Raw genomic sequence first — 16349 nt, forward strand, 5'->3', positions numbered from 1 at the left:
GTTAGGAAGGCTGCTGGGCTGGGGGGCGCCCCTGAGCCGTCCAGCTCGCCGGAATCTTCCCTGACATCTTCAACCTGTCCTTCGCCCAAGCAGCTGTCCCCACGTGCCGCCATGCTTCCAGTGCCGGAGCATTCTGCTCTCACCGCCCTTTTAAGGCATCTGTGCAAAATAATCAGTTTGTGAAAATGCGAGTTGCTGAAAGACAGATGCTCTCAAAGTATCAAGTCGCATTTCAGGCCACAGCGCGCAGCTGGAAGACTGCAAATCAGATGTTATTCACAACTTGTGTATAATCTCAGATGCATAAGACATATGAAATATTGCACCAAGACACAGAATAACAAAAAAGAATGCATCAATCAAAAAAGACGGAAAGAAATCAGTGTGTGTCTGAGATTTAATGCATGATTCAGGTCAGGTGTGCTGTATATCAGTGTAAATATTTTTTTGAAAGTGATGGTTTTTGATTATCCAGATATTATATATGCTTTTTTTCAACAAGCATCATATAAGTAGCGTGGATGGTTTAACTGCTTTCTTGGTTGAAGCAGAATTATTTCCCTCACAGTGAAACAGCTGCAAACTATAAATGGATAAATAATACCCTGTATAATCACATTTAATTTCCATGTGCAAAATCTAATATCTGAGACAGATCAGAAGTGTCAATGGATTTAAACATTGTTGGTAATACATATAATTTATTGAGCACTAGTACCATGGACGAATTAACCTGGACGAATGCCACAAGTGAATAGCTGTTAAACGTGTGGTTTTACATAAATTCTCCTTTGAGAGCGCCTTGTAACACAGCACTTAAATTCCATGCATGAAAGTTGTCTGAAAAAATAGCTAATCAGTGGTCAGTGTAAAATAATCACCTTCACGCACCATTAAACAGCCAAAATACTTCCCTTTCTGTAAATACCACACGTTTACGAGTTAAATCTTAGATCATCACCCAGCTAACAATTTAGCCCGGAAACAAAGGAGCTCTATCCGAAGCCGGTTGCAAAAATAAGTATAATATATATAACAATACAAATTAGTAATGGTGCCAAAGCAGTGGGGTTACGGCAAGTTTAAACAAATCAGACGATCCTGAAACTAAGCTCCCGGGACTAAAAACCAATATGGCCACTTTCCTGGTGAACAGCGCCGTGTGAAAACGCACCTCGCGGAGATTATCACAGAAATGTGTCGACGGATGTTGTTTCCCGCGCCCCGCTTCTCTTTCTGGAGCTTTTAGCAGGGATACATATTTTAACTGTGGATCCCGCTGTGCACCCCCACGCAGTTGCCATGGACACCGTAAAGTTGGAAGAGGCGAGCACTGCGTTGTCTGGCAATCATTTAGCCTGCTGGAGAGATCTGACTTACAGGAAGGTGCTCTGCCTGGAATCCATGTCACTCCGCAGGGGAATGGCTCGCTTGATGGGAAACATCCACCGAGCAACACCCACCTCAAAGACAAGGAAGCTTTACAATATACAGGCACTGGCGACGCTGCGGCTCTCTGCCGGGCACTGCGGCGCGGGTCAATGAACCATCCATGCAGTGGCATCACGGTGCTGTGCAGTGTCGCCACTGCGCCTGTTTGACGAGGTCTGCCTAATTACCACATTGTCACTGAGACTGCCGGCATGGGTCCTGTCACCGTGCAAATGTTTTTACTGTCCCCGAAGTGTTTGTTATGAAAATACTCAAAAAATGCATCGTCAACATATATCTATCATTAAAAAAAAATTCCTGCTATAAAACAGTATGTGTGACCAGGAAGCCATATAACTGCAGATATTCCAGAGATATCCCAAGAACATTCCAGAGAAATGTTTCGAACCGATTTAATAATTTAGCAGAAAACCCTGGAACGTACTAATTAACCACAATGGAGAGTTTGTATTTCGCTTGTGTTTAATGTTCCATTGTGACCTTTGGGTGTTATTAATCTACAGGGTACTGTACGAATGGTCCCATATGCAAACCTCCGGAGGATTAAAAAGTCATTATTGTGTATTTGTTCATTGATGGTATGCATAACTTTCTTATAAGGGATGTTCATGACACTGTAAGGCAAGGGTCACAGGTGTCAACTGGGTGATGCATGAAGTAGTCAGGTAAGCCTCTGGATAAAAGGCAAATATGCAATTCCTGGGGTGGGGCGGGGGGTCATAGGCGGTCATTTGGAGGGACTAGGGCCACCCTTAGGTGACCCTAAGAAGTACAGGGCATATAGCAGGGAACATCCTGGATGGGACGCCAGGTAACTTGGAGATACAAACTTACTGTAGTGGTCAGCAGATCTGGGTATCATGACAGCAGGAAGAAGACGAGGCAGATGGAACAGATGGAGGTGGCAACACAGTGTGGATGGAAAGAAGCCTCTTTTATCAATGGCTTTAAAAAACCAATTTGGCATTCGCACCTCTACGTTTCAGCCGGCTCAGCCACAGACTGAGCCCCTCACACCTTTCACACCTCACAGTCAGCTCATGGCTGGACACTTATCCAGTGGGAGGTCGCCGCATGGAATGATGGGAAGGGGGCCGGGTCAGGTTTACCCAATCCCCTAGTACCGTGCGTTACATCACCTGGATACAAGCTCAGAGACTGCGGGGGGACGATATGGGGGGAGCACAGGTGCGCCCCACACGACACATGAAGCCCACACTGCAGAGCACCCCACCACTCCTCATGCTTCAGGTGGGACGAAGCCTTCCTCATTGTGAGACTGCTCAGACTCCCTTACAGTTTGTGCATTTATTAGCACATTTACAAAATGGATTTTAGTCGGCCTTTATATAAAACATACTGGGTGTAGGTAAATAATGGGTTTGACAGCAAGTGTAGCCTGACTAATTCTGCAATTAATTTGCCTGAAGAATATGTCTTTTATGCTCTTATTGGGGTGGGGGGAGGCTGATTAACTTCCTGTCACTTGATTCTCACCAGCACTAAACATCATAGCAGCACATTTTAAAATGCTTCGACATCACCTCATTAAAAAGGCATCTCAGCCAAACTGCACTTGCGGACGGTTAGTTAGCATGTGAATCGGACTGTTCCTTGTGGCTGAAATGGACTTACTGCCATTCTCATTTCATAGTGTTTGCTTTTGCTGTATAAGCAGACATCTCAATAATCCATTCATATTCTATGTCCACTTGTTCTATGAAGGATTGTCGGGTCGGAGCATATTCCACAAGGCTGGGAATAACCCAGGACAGGGCAGATACACACACACATGCACAATCTGGTGTCTCCATTTCACCTCAGCACATTTTGGTGCTAAAATGGAGCTGGGGTAGAGACTCGAACCCTGGTCCCAGAGGTGTGCAGCAACAGCGCTGAATATCTGCCATATTCCAGGATAGCTAAATGAAAGTTTTTTTTTACCGTTCGTTCTCATTTCATCGACAAGTTGATAGGTATTGTGATTTTGGAAATAAAAGTTGAAATAAGCCTTATCTGGAGATACAGGACATGTTCGGGGCCAAAAGAACAGAAGATGAATTTTCATCACTTTAAATCTCACTTGCAGGTACGGCTGTCTTCCAGTTATAGTGACATATGGTAAATACTTGAAACTCTTTCATAGCATCATTTGAATGGATTTAGATGATCCAGCTGTTGATTCCAAATCTGCAAGCAGCTTCATCCATCCAGTTCCCATATCTGTTTATGCAATGCGGGGTCACAGAGTACCGACGCACAGGGGGCACAGCCTGGAGAGGAAGCCAGTCCATCACTGGGCTGACACAAGGGCAGTGTAACAGACAGTGAGCCCCACCACTTGTGAGAGATCCCAGCGGAGGCCCACACAGAAGCAGAAAGAACTCATTTAATTCATTTAACGAATAAAATATGTAAACAGTAATTTGGAGTTAGCCATCTCATAAGCTAAAACTACGTCATACAGGCAGTCCCCAGATTAAGAACGTCCGACTTACAGACAGCTCGTACTTACAAACTGACTGCCATAAAACCTATCACATTAAAAACCTGAGTAAAATTCACTGTTTCGTAGTAACGACACGCACTGCGTCGTGACACTTGTGAAAACATTGCGCAGCTTCAGTGCTTTGTCGCCTCGATGTACAGTACCGTATAAAGTTACTTTTATTATTACTGCAAAATTATTATTATTATGTACTATATCATTATTTTCCTGACTTACCTACAAATTGGACATAACAACAGATTTAGGGAATAGATCTCGTTCGTAACCTGAAGACTGCCTGCACTTAATATACAGATATTAAGTATCATAATAAAATGCAGCTGAAAGGCAGTGTTTTAATGTGAAAATCTGTGTCTAACTGCAATCCGTTTAAAACACCATATGTGGCGGATTAATGACTCATCCAAGGCGGAGTTTAACCGCATATCCCTTCCTTAAATAACCTGTTAGGGCCATTCATCAAACCGCCCACCAAACACAAGCCGTTCATCCCACAACGTCCACGGTGATCTGCAGCGCTTCCACACGAAGGTGCGTTTAAAAACACACGCGGAATGCAAAATGGATTTATGCAACTAAGAACTAATTTTATTTGTGCTGATATAAAATTGTGTGATATTGATGGAACTTTTTTGGTACCTTCTTTGGCATTTAGAGTCCTTCCCACATTATACAGAAAACACAGGATGCTGCTTCATTACTGGCTGCTTATATATAAACACACACGCAGACAAACACCTACCATGTATAACTCTGCGTGTTCGGCTCTGTGTCGCTGATTGGCTGCTGCTGGTTTGAATCCAGTCTATGGCAGAATAGTTACGTGTCCCTTGGGCCCTTAAGCAAGGCCATTAATCCCCCGAAGTGCTTCAGGGACACCAGATAAATAGCTGACCCTGTGCTTAGACCCTGTGCCTCACTTTCGCCGTTACGTCTGAGTCTCAAAGCAGAGCATGATGGGAAATGTAAAAAACATTCCGATGTACTTGGCCTTTGGCAAATGGCAAATTAAGCGTCATTTCGGTCACCGATTCACCGGGAAACTTTGTCTTTGGATTGTAGGAGGGAGTCGGAGGATCCAGTGCAGACTTCGGAAGATGTACAGGAAGTGATAAGACCTGAGAAGGAGCCCGATTACAGCCCCGGATCACACAGCTACCCGCTGAGGCACCGTACTGTCCATCAAAAGCAAAGCAATGTGAAATGTCAAAGCCCTCAATGGAGCTTTGAGGCTCCTGCGTCAGTCTGCTCCCTTAATTCTCCCTTGCATTTCCTGACCTCCATTTTTTTGGTCTGCAGCTATGATGAGGAAGCCCCCCGAGGAACCGAAAAGGCCGCCGATGCTGGGAATGCAGAGGAGGCTCGGATTTCCGGCTCTCTGAGGAGGTCACAGATTCTGCTGGATGCGGAAATAGATTTTCATGTCTGGTTCTCGGCTCCTCCAGCCCCCCCACCACGTCAGGGCAGAACCCGCTGAAAGAGTTCAGCCCCAGCCGTGATTAAATGTGTCTTGTGATGAGATTATTAATAAATGTGTTTGACCCGACTTTGCCCAGACTTCTCTTTGACCTTTGCTCTTTGCTGGCATAAATAGCAGAGGTGTCAAAGCAGACAGGGAACTGAAGCAAACAGGAAAGGTAATTTGCTGCATATTCATTTATTTCAATACCTTTTTACTACATTACAGAAGCAAATTGGGCTTTATTGCACTTACTGATATGCTGGTTTTCTAATTTTCAAAGTCACTGTTTGTGCTCTATAAAATGTAATTCATGCAAGGATATTTTAACTCCTATAGACCTATTAACTATAAATAGAGCTTCAAAATGTCCCTTAGTCTGATCGCGTGCCTGTTCTCATTTCGTTTTGAAGGTCAATTATTTTCTTAATGTTATAGACATAAATTAAACGCTGGTTCCTTTAGGTCTACTCGTATGCAGAAAAGGGAAGTGAAAAATCCAAAAATGTTGGATATTGGTTAAGATCTTAGAGAAATACTCTCTGAATTGTCCTTTGTAGGGCGACAAAGGCAATCTTCACTAGAGGCAAAAAAATAACAATAATAAGAGAGTTTACCTACAAAAGAAGATGAATGGCACACCATATTTAGTAGCGATTGTAGAAGATGACAGTATAAGTATATTGTTCTGGAGCTTTGGAGGGGGCGGGGAAAGTTCCTACCGTTTAAAGTTCAGATTGAGCCATTGTAATGCCCATTTTGGCCATGCTTTTATATAGCTACTTTATTTATTTATTTATTGCTTCGGTGACGGAAGCTGCGCTCCTCTGCCGATCCGAACGTATTTTTCGGTACAACGTAGTTTGCTTGAAGTCCAAACAGCATCTGCTGGGTTTAGAAACCATGTGACAAATGACCAGAAGAGGCTGTTTATCATCCAGGTAATTAGGTCATTACCAGTGACACGGTACTCAGTAAAGCATAGCGTGTGTTACTAACTGTTTAGTCACTCGCATGCCCGAAGCGTAGCAGCTGTAAAAGCAGCGCAGAAAAGGGGAGAAAATCGATACTATATTACCTCAATTAAACTTGCGTAACCGCTGTGGTCCCCAGACTATTGCACAGCGAAGACCACATTTCAGGCAGTTCATTAACTTCTGATAAGTCTTGCGATAAACTTATAATTGGGGTGATTTTTCAGTGCGTTTGTTACCTGATCAGCGCCCGCTCCGATATTTCTAACCCATTTACTCTGAAACAGTGACCGCCAGTGCCATCGGCCAGGTTAAAGTATATGCAGTCAGCCTCTGCCAGCCTGCCTGCTGTTTAATGCAAACGGCGGAAGTACATATTCGCCAATATTATGCGAATGGCGTCTCCTTTCCCCTAGCTGTATGGTAGACACTTATGGAGATTCGCAGAATGTAAAAGCAAACTGTCAGACGAAGTCTGGCTTGGGGGAGTGTAAAGAGCTGAACTAGGTTGGATTCGAATGATGGTGATTTCTTCATTAAACCAAACTAGTTATATTAACTCGTTAAAAGTCAGTTAAAAGGCTGATTTAGGAATTCACAAATTACCTTTTAAAGATTACCTTTTAAAATTAAATGGGAAGTTGGTTGGTGGCCAGGACGTTTTCATTTAGTGTTAATGGAATAGAACTGGAGGGGAAAAGGCATCGATGGCCAGAGAAAAGACACAGAGAAAGGTAGTGGGCTCAAGTCCCAAAAGTGGTGACAAGCGAATTTCACTGCACCTCTTTTGTCCAGCTATTACTATAATTAACTGAACCATTATTGTTATTATTATTGTTATTATTATTGTTATTATTGTTATTGTGTGATGGGTTGGCACCCGGTCCTGGGATGTTCCCTGCCTTACAGGTATTCCCCCCCGAGATACGCTCTGGATCAGTGACCCTGAGTTGAATAAGCAGGTATAGAAAATGCATTATTAATCCACCCACTTTGTGTAACAGCTTGTCTCACTCAAGGAAACAGGGAGCTCCAGAGCCTATGGGCACAAGGCAGGGAACAACCCAGGATGGGCTGCCAATCCATCACAGGGCACAAGGCAGGGAACAACCCAGGATGGGGCACCAACCCATCCCAGGGCACAAGGCAGGGAACAACCCAGGATGGGCTGCCAATCGGTCACAGGGCACAAGGCAGGGAACAACCCAGGATGGGCTGCCAATCCGTCACAGGGCACAAGGCAGGGAACAACCCAGGATGGGGCACCAACCCATCCCAGGGCACAAGGCAGGGAACAACCCAGGATGGGCTGCCAATCCGTCACAGGGCACAAAGCAGGGAACAACCCAGGATGGGCTGCCAACCCATCGCAGGGCACACTGGCACATTGTTCACTCACACAGGCACACCTGTGGACAATTTGGTAACTCCAATTAGCCCCAGCATGATTTTGGACTGTGGCGGAAGGGGGGAGGGGGATACCTGGAGGACACCCCAGGACGACACGGGGAGGACATGCAAACCACACACACGGAACCCTAGCAGAGACTCGACCACAGGGCCCCAAGGTGTGACGCACCAGTGCTCACCACCGTACCACCATGCAGTCCCTTGTTGTTTCCATTAGTAATAATTACTATATTCATTATTATTATGATGTGATAATAATTGTTATAATTACTATTATTAGTAGTATTAAGTCATTTAAGGCTGGTCTGCATGGTTCTCTGTACGTGCGTTTCATGCCAATCCCACATGAGTTATTACATCTGACATGATTAATATTTAATATTCACTTTTATTTATAGCTGGGTGTTGTTACTTGCATCAGCAGTACCTCCAGCTTCATGTGCAGATATAAATGACTGCAAATATAATAATACATATCCAGAAGAGATTAGCATCGTATATTGATTGCTATGAAACGCTGGCAACGGCCATGCAGTGCAACATTAACCTTTAATTCAAAAGGCATTTGTTGCCTCCGATCCTTTACGGTGAATTTCATTTGAACTCCTGCCACAAAAAAATGAATGGAGTATAGAAGCTAGTGAAGACCTTTGGGGGGCGATTTTCTATTTTCCTCCTCTTTTATGTGACATAATGCATCTGATAAAGATATAACAACATGCATATTGCAGTTGCTGGCACGTGGCCAAACAGTGAGATGTCAGAAATGGAGGATGACCCACACAAATAGACGTCTTCTGTGTGCACGATCACAGAAAGTATGGGCAGGATTTAAATCCCAGCAGATGGGTTTGTTCTATAAATGCGTGAAGAGCCCTTTCACTTATGTATATTCCTTTCATTTTTGGCGTTATGCATTTGAGAAATGTATTACATAATACATAAGCAATGTTTTTTAAAAGCACAATGAATACTAAACTATACAACATTTCCTATCTCTGGAGCTCTGTGTCCTGTTTGGTGCGTTGGCTGCACAGGATACTGACTCTCAACACCATCTCTGACTCTCAACACCATCTGATTTTCACTGTGAATCCCAATTGTTGCTCCAATTCAAACAAGCCTCTATGGTGCCTTATAGCTCTTCAGCCCAAACCAAATCCGTTCTGAGCGTATCTGAGTAAAAATCTGTTCAGGTCTGATGTTTATAAATGCACACACACGTACCTTGTTTACCCTGTCAGAAATATTAAGGGGTTTCTCTGAGAGATGTTGCAGTGGATTTACCTATAGCAGGGAACTCCAGATCCATCAGAAAACCAGGCCACATGGCCTCGCGGCACGACGGCGGGACAGATTTGACATGAAACCGTGAACAGAGAGAGTGGCGACACGCTAACAGCGGCCCTGCAGAACAGTGCGTCTCGAAAGCAGCGTAATGGATGATGACTGGTGAAGTGCACAAGGAAGAAGGATATGTGTAATGCATGAGTGTGCCAGATAACAGGAATAACTCTGGGAAAGATTCTGTGACTTATTATCTCTTTAATAAAATACTACTGAAGGGTTGCAGCTCTGACGCTTTGCATCGTTATTATTTTTTGCTTTGCTTTGTTTACTTCTGAAGAAGCTCTCATCAATATGAAATCCGAATTCAATATAAACTTTTTTCCTCCAATATTATTCAATTTGAAGGAATATTCCAAACCACAATTACCTTTGATAAATGGCATAATATTACTCTGATATTATGATAAATGCTACGAGAATTACTTATGAGGAGCACATGGGGTGTGTAACTGTGAAATTTGATAAATTACAATTTCTTTCAGAACATTTGTTGGAAAAAAAAAACAGCACTAAATCGGATCCCTGTAGCGTGCTGAGTACAGGCTCCCTCATCCTCATACACACCCACACACACACACAGAGCGTGCAACAGTATTGTCTCATCTGTGCAGTAACAGAGTATTATACTCTACTGCTGGAACAAGAATAACGAAACTAATATCAGAAATAGTAAAAAACAACAAACTGACATAAAGCACGTCAGTCTATTTAAAATGCAGAGTAGGACCTTAATTTTGCCAAAAACGTTACAGGTAAATATACAGTAAGAGGATCATTTTCTTTCTAATACATCCATTTTTACACAACCCCTTATCCAGGACAGGTTCAAGGCGAGTCTGCAGCCTATTCTGGTAGTACAGGGCAAAAGGCAGCGGACACCCTGGATGGGATGCCAGTCCATCACAGGGCACTGGGCTGGGGTACAGCCTGGATGGGATGCCAGTCCATCACAGGGCACTGGGCTGGGGTACACCCTGGATGGGATGCCAGCCCATCACAGGGCACGGGTATGCAAACTCCACGCACACACATACAGAACTGGGCGAAGGATTCGAACCCCAAATTGGCCACTCACTCTCCACCGGCAGCAGCCTCGATAAACACGAAAAATATCATAAGGCTTTTTCAAAATGGAAAATTCCTCTGCCGGCCAAACGAATCCAGATGTGTGTTTTTTTGACTAGCTGTAGTACATCGAGAAGCTTGGTCCGCAAAGGCGTGGAGACAAGAATCGGGAGCCAAGAGAGGTTCACTTGCCGCTAGAATTCTTAAACACATGGCATCTCCATTCGGTAAGTCATAAGATCAGACACTCCGGAATTAAGACGAGTTGGCAATAGGAAGAGAAATAGCAGTGCTGCAACAGAACAGCATGTGAGAGTAACGCTAATGTAAGAGCAAAGCAATGCAAGCAGCAACAGACAACAATAAAGTGGCGCGGAGCTCCATCTGCAAAACGTGCGACACCAGGACCCCGCCTGCTGCCCCAGACACTGCCTATGACAGCACTTTAATTCTCCTATGCAGGGTTATCATCCGTGCATTACCACAGTCTTTAAATATATTTGTACTCACTCCAAAGTGTAAATTGTGCTGGTAAGCCTAATTTCCTCAGGGGAGATAAGGCCTTTGCAGTCTATAGGAAATAAGAAAGGCTTTCAAACACTGGCCGTCAAGCCCAAAGGCAGAAGCACTGATGAGCTGACCAATAAAAACGGCAGGAAAAAGTGGGACATCGGCAAAAAAAAGACAAACTCCCCCCCCCCCCCCCACTGGCTCATTCTCACTCTCCCTTTGCCTTTGATAAAAGGTGGCACAAGTCAGTGAGGGAGTTTGAAACAAGCTACACATTAATATTTTAAAAAGGGCATCTCCGCGTTTGATGTGCGGACCTTTATGCAAATGAAGTAGCTGAAAAGGGTCCCAGCGGAGATTCTGTTGCTTTATTCTGCGTTCTTGATTTTTTCTTGATAAATCTAAATGAACTTCTCATACTCCCTCGGCTGTCCTGTGTGCTGAAACTTAAACTCTGTTCCCCCCCCCCCCCCCCCCCCCCAGCTTTATGCGAGTGTGTTTGTGTACAGGGCGGGTGGTTCTAGGGGTAGGAGACGTGTCTTTCAGTGCATTGACGCAGATAGCTAGATAGATTTGTTATGCTTAATGTAACACATTAGACTATTACAATCATTGTGTCAAGATAACAGATGCAGATCCTGAAGACTGTTGGCAATATGCTACGCACCAAAAATAACGAGGGTGTAAATGGTGTTCGCCGTGACTTGATGAAACCTAATGGGACACTGGGAATTCAGTCATCAGCATTTATATTTGTGCAAACCTGATTAGAATTATAGTTAGTAAATGATGTGCATTATAATGTAAATGGCCCATTTACTCTTCCCTTAATGTGTGTTTAGAAGTGATATAATTTACTTGATTATTTTGAGGAGTCCTGTGTATCTACAAAAGCTTACGGACGTCATCACAGAAAAGAAAAGAGGTTCGAGAGCTAATTAAGGGCAGGATGTAAGAGGGAAAGTAAGGAAAGGGATGTTAGGGCTGTGTGCCGAGGCGAGGCGGAGTTCTAAAGCCGTCAGAAAGCACTGGAACAGCACTGCGCTGCCCTCTGAATGACTCGCAGTCCTGTCTTCTCATTGGTGATTTCTGACTTTATGAATTATCAGTGCATAATGAAGAGCTTGCACACCACTGGGGAAAAAAGTTCCACTGACTATATATATATATGTGTGTGTGTGGATATATAATACACATCACAGGAGTTTTGGTTCTTGGCATTTAAATATGTCAAGTAAGAAAACACACTACAAAAATATTTTGATGTGTTACATAATCCTTTCCAGGGAATACTCGTGAGAAGTTAGTGTCTTCTTGCCAGGAATGTTGTGTACGGTCGATGACATCAGTTGACCTGTCACACAATGCACTTTCATAGCGCGCTGGCAGTCCCAGCTAATAAACACGATACGTATGTGTACCTACACACATGTGCTCTACATGTCAAGTCAAGTTAAGTGGGGCTTTATTGTCACACCAACTATATACAGTTAAACCGCACTGGCATGAAACAGTGGCACTAAACAAGTTCTCCAGGACTGCAGTGCTACATATATACATGAAGTGCAGAGATAGACAAGGACAAGTGCAAAAAAAAAATAATAATAAATCAAGGTATGACAATATCAACACATAAGGTATGTAAGGACTTTGCAGTGTTCGGAATGCAGGCGATGATGACAGCAGCAGAGCTACACATCACCAGAGGCACCTTCACCTCACAAACGTTCCCTCTGCAACCTTCAGTTTCCTGACCAGTCAGGATTACAATTTTGATTCACTGTTCCAATTCAAACGTGAGCCCATACTTATTACAGATCGGGAAGGGGGGGGGGTGCATTTGCATTTTTTTCTCTGCAGTAGACTGGGTTGCCAGATGGCTATATGGTCTGGCCGAACACTGGAAGCTCAAAGCTCATACTGGGACCACCCTTATGGGACACACATGGGTACCCCAGGGGCCCTCCGGTCAGACACTATCGAGCTGTATATACTCAGCTCTGGCGTCACATGCTAGTTTCTCTTCAACTCCCAATAGTTTTGCGTTTTTGGTGGGCTGGAAACGCAATGGCTCCGTCATCCGTGATGTGTGTCACTGCGATGAAAAATGTAGGATCCGAAAAGCTGGGCAGCCACAGATAATGGGTTCAATGTGAATCGGGTGTGTGATACGATAGTCATTTAGCAGAACATTTCAGTCAGGTTCAGTCGTTCACCACAGTGCTTCTAGACACAACCTAAAAACACAACCTTTCTCCTGGCATATTAAACATGGGTTTTTTTTCTCCTGAATAATGGGTGGTCAGATAAAACAGATGAGATTTAAGGATTATTCATGCATAAGCATGAAATATAATGCCTTTGCGCTGGCATATTTTTAGCTGCATGAAAATCACACATTCAACTAAAACATCCACACTTAAAAGTGAGTCTTCCATGCATCGGATGCATCCAAAAATGGAGACACAAGTTTTTTGAAAATCGTGCCCAACCAGCGCTGGAGATGTTATTCTGCTGGCTTCAGACTTCAAAGAACCTCCTACCTTCGTGGAACTTTGCGGTTTCATTTGACGCTGATGTTTCATTGTGATGCATCCTCAAGTTTGTGTAGCCAGAGTGATCAGACCTAATCACTTTGATCACGGCAGTAATGTACATTTACATTCGGACTGGAGGGATGAATGTTGTTATGTAGAGATCAGAGCAAATCGCAGTTCAGGAGATAATAGGAGTTAACGATGAGCATAACTCGCATCTGACATTAATCAACATGAGTCTGACATCTTACTTTCACTAGACATGAATCTATATCTGGGCCAATCGGCATGCTTTGTTCCTTTAAAACATGCATTTCAAATACTGAATGTGACCCCAAGCCTACAAACATTTTATTGTTCAGCTTTTATTGTTAACGAGAGCCACTCATGACTCTTTCTTGATCAGATCGGGGGGCTACCTGGGACACCGTCAAAGGCCGCCTGCAGCTTCATTGATGCCGCCCAGCTAAGCATAAACAGCATTGGCTGAAATGCGCGTAATGGAAAGAGAGAGGTGTTCTGAGACAAGAAAGCGAGAGGAGGGAATCTTCTCCTTCATCTCCTGCGTGATTCTTCTTAAGGTTTAATTGAGGGTGCACACTTATGCGCTTGTTTGACTGCAGTGCTGTTCATTCTCGGTGTATTGCTTTTGTGATTTAAATTATCTTTATATATCCATGTGGCAGGCCCGTTTCAAACACCTTGCATTCATGTACTGGGCTTTTACTCTACTGTTTTCACAACTTTGCAAATTCCCTCTAGATTTGATCCATTACAAATACATTGTACAGCTACAGAAGAAATGTTGGTACTCATTCCGCACGCATGCAGTAATGAGTCTTGGTGTCGGTATTTCCTGTATTCAGCAAGCACAGAAATTTTAGGTCTGGTAATAGAACTGTGATTGGTTTCCTAATGCAGCATAATGTAATAAGATCCAGACTCGTATTACAGATACGGTTTAATCAGGAAACCCATGCCTTAAGATTACTGATGAAATAAGAAAGTGATGGCACTTCAAAAATAAGGCGACTGACCAGCAAACAGATAATGGAATGGAAAGGCTTGAAACTGTCTGAGACCGTGTTTTATGCAAATGGATTTTCGACAGCTATTTTAAATGTCTGGAGGCCAAAAGATGACAGGGGTTTATGACAGAAAGACAGAGCGCTGAAAAGATAAGTGCTGGCGATCTGGACAATGGCGGAACAGAGCCGCCTCGCCGAGCTCCACAGACATCGCCGTGACACTGATTAATGATGTCATAATGACTACACATATTTCACGGGCTGTTTGCTTTGCAGGGCAGAAGGTTCCGGAGAACCCACAAACACAAGACCAGCTAAGAGCCTAACGTGGGAAGCGTTTGCAGCTGGGGAATCACTTTCCATCAAAAGCGTGAGCGACACAAAATAGCACATTCTGTTTTTCGGTGTATCTGACGTAAGGTCTGCAAGCATTATGTACAACATTTAGCTGCAACCAAAGGACAGTTCCCTGGCCGCTGAACAGCTTTCTATAGTTCAATATGTTCAACCTTTACAGATATATTTCACTTGATGTCTTTCTTTCTCAGCTGTGATGGTAAATGTTGCGCATTTTAAAGTACATAATACAAGAAACCCTAAAATGAAAAGAATTATATTCACTATCATTGTGACATTCCTGCCTTTTATGGCTTAGAAACATTAAATGCACTTGGAGTTACACAATAACAGGAGCATGTAATCGTGTAAAACTGTGCAAAGATAGCACTCTGAAGAGTCACAAGAATCCCACAATTCGTGAGACTCTAAGGTTATTCTCTGTAAATTCTCAGTAATGTCACTATATTTTACTGTACACAACGGTACTGTAGGCTACATGGCTATATTTCTGGGGGGGGGGGGGGGAATTGCTACAAAAAGTAACAAATGATCCCTTGTCAAGAAAAAGAAAATATGATTTAAAATAACCCTTGCAACCCTGCCCAAGATAAGCAGTGGGAAAATGGATGGATTTGAAAGAAAATAGATGGATTTGAAAGAAAAAATGTAATTAATAAGAAACAATTATTTCTCACCCAGTATTTAGTAGACAAGATCATTTCTTTGTAAGTAAAGTGCATGATCCAAAACCAGGTTAAAACAAAACTCAAATAGACACCATAGGAACCTCAAGAGATCTGTGTCTTCATCCCGAACCATGACCTGGTGGAACATAGCTTCCACATCTGCCATCACAGCCACAGCCTCTTGTCAGAACCTCATGAGGACCCCCATTAACGAACTTAAGTCAAGACCTTGCAAGAGTTGTTGATTTAATGAGGTTCCTTAGTAGCTCGCCGTGCAATCAAAAACCACACGTACTTTCTGCTTGACAGGATGTCGGACCCCGTGGAGAGGCACATCCTTCCATTCGGTGGCGCAAGCTGGCTCTTGTCAAGCTTCACCGCATAACTCTTTTGAAGACCGTCATCCATGAATGCAGCGTATTGCGTCCTAAGCTTGACATCTCTCATGAACCTTTTCCGTAAATTCAGTCCACGTTGTTCAGCGACAGATCTATTGTTCAGCAGACGCAATGATTTGTTTTTTACCAGAAGGCAAATACTGCAATGACCATTGGAAAGTCTAGATGAGTATGACACCATGGCCATGAAGATGTGGTCATCCTTCGACATTTCAAATTGTTTGACATATTCTCCATCAGGGAAATCTTGCTTAAACTGCAGCTGCCAGAGGTCTTCTAGCTGTGCTTCAGAAATTTGAGTCCCTGCTGCTTCAGTTTGCTTCCTTATTGCTGTGCTACATCCACCTCGGAGATGACCGTTCAAAGCCCAGCCCAAAAATATATTGACGGCATATGGCCCGTTACCCATGCTGCTGACAATCTGAAGCAGTTCCATAGACTTGGGTACATTTGCTCCTATGAGCAACTCAATCTTATACTCAGTGGTGGGAAGATGCACTTCCTTCAGGTGAGGCCAGACATCAACATCCCTTTGACTATCTTCAGTAACTGGAATTTCTTTCTGTGAGTACACCTCTGGAAGCTCAATAAACTGATTGCCATTCAGACTACTGATTTCCAGCCCAGTAACT

At 43.5% G+C, this 16349-nt stretch overlaps 2 long non-coding RNA genes across 2 annotated transcripts; both read left to right on the forward strand.

The window, feature by feature from the left end:
• The first annotated feature begins 4168 nt into the window (after positions 1–4168).
• LOC125715128 (uncharacterized) lies at positions 4169–5507 on the forward strand. Its single transcript, XR_007383934.1, has 2 exons — positions 4169–4492; positions 5024–5507. It is a non-coding gene; the product is annotated as an uncharacterized LOC125715128 (long non-coding RNA).
• Positions 5508–5546: 39 nt separating this feature from the next.
• Positions 5547–16129, forward strand: LOC125715130 (uncharacterized). Its single transcript, XR_007383936.1, has 3 exons — positions 5547–5598; positions 14571–14664; positions 15629–16129. It is a non-coding gene; the product is annotated as an uncharacterized LOC125715130 (long non-coding RNA).
• The last annotated feature ends 220 nt before the right edge of the window (positions 16130–16349 follow it).

Source organism: Brienomyrus brachyistius, chromosome 19 (genome assembly GCF_023856365.1).
Source record: "Brienomyrus brachyistius isolate T26 chromosome 19, BBRACH_0.4, whole genome shotgun sequence".
NCBI lineage: Eukaryota > Metazoa > Chordata > Actinopteri > Osteoglossiformes > Mormyridae > Brienomyrus > Brienomyrus brachyistius.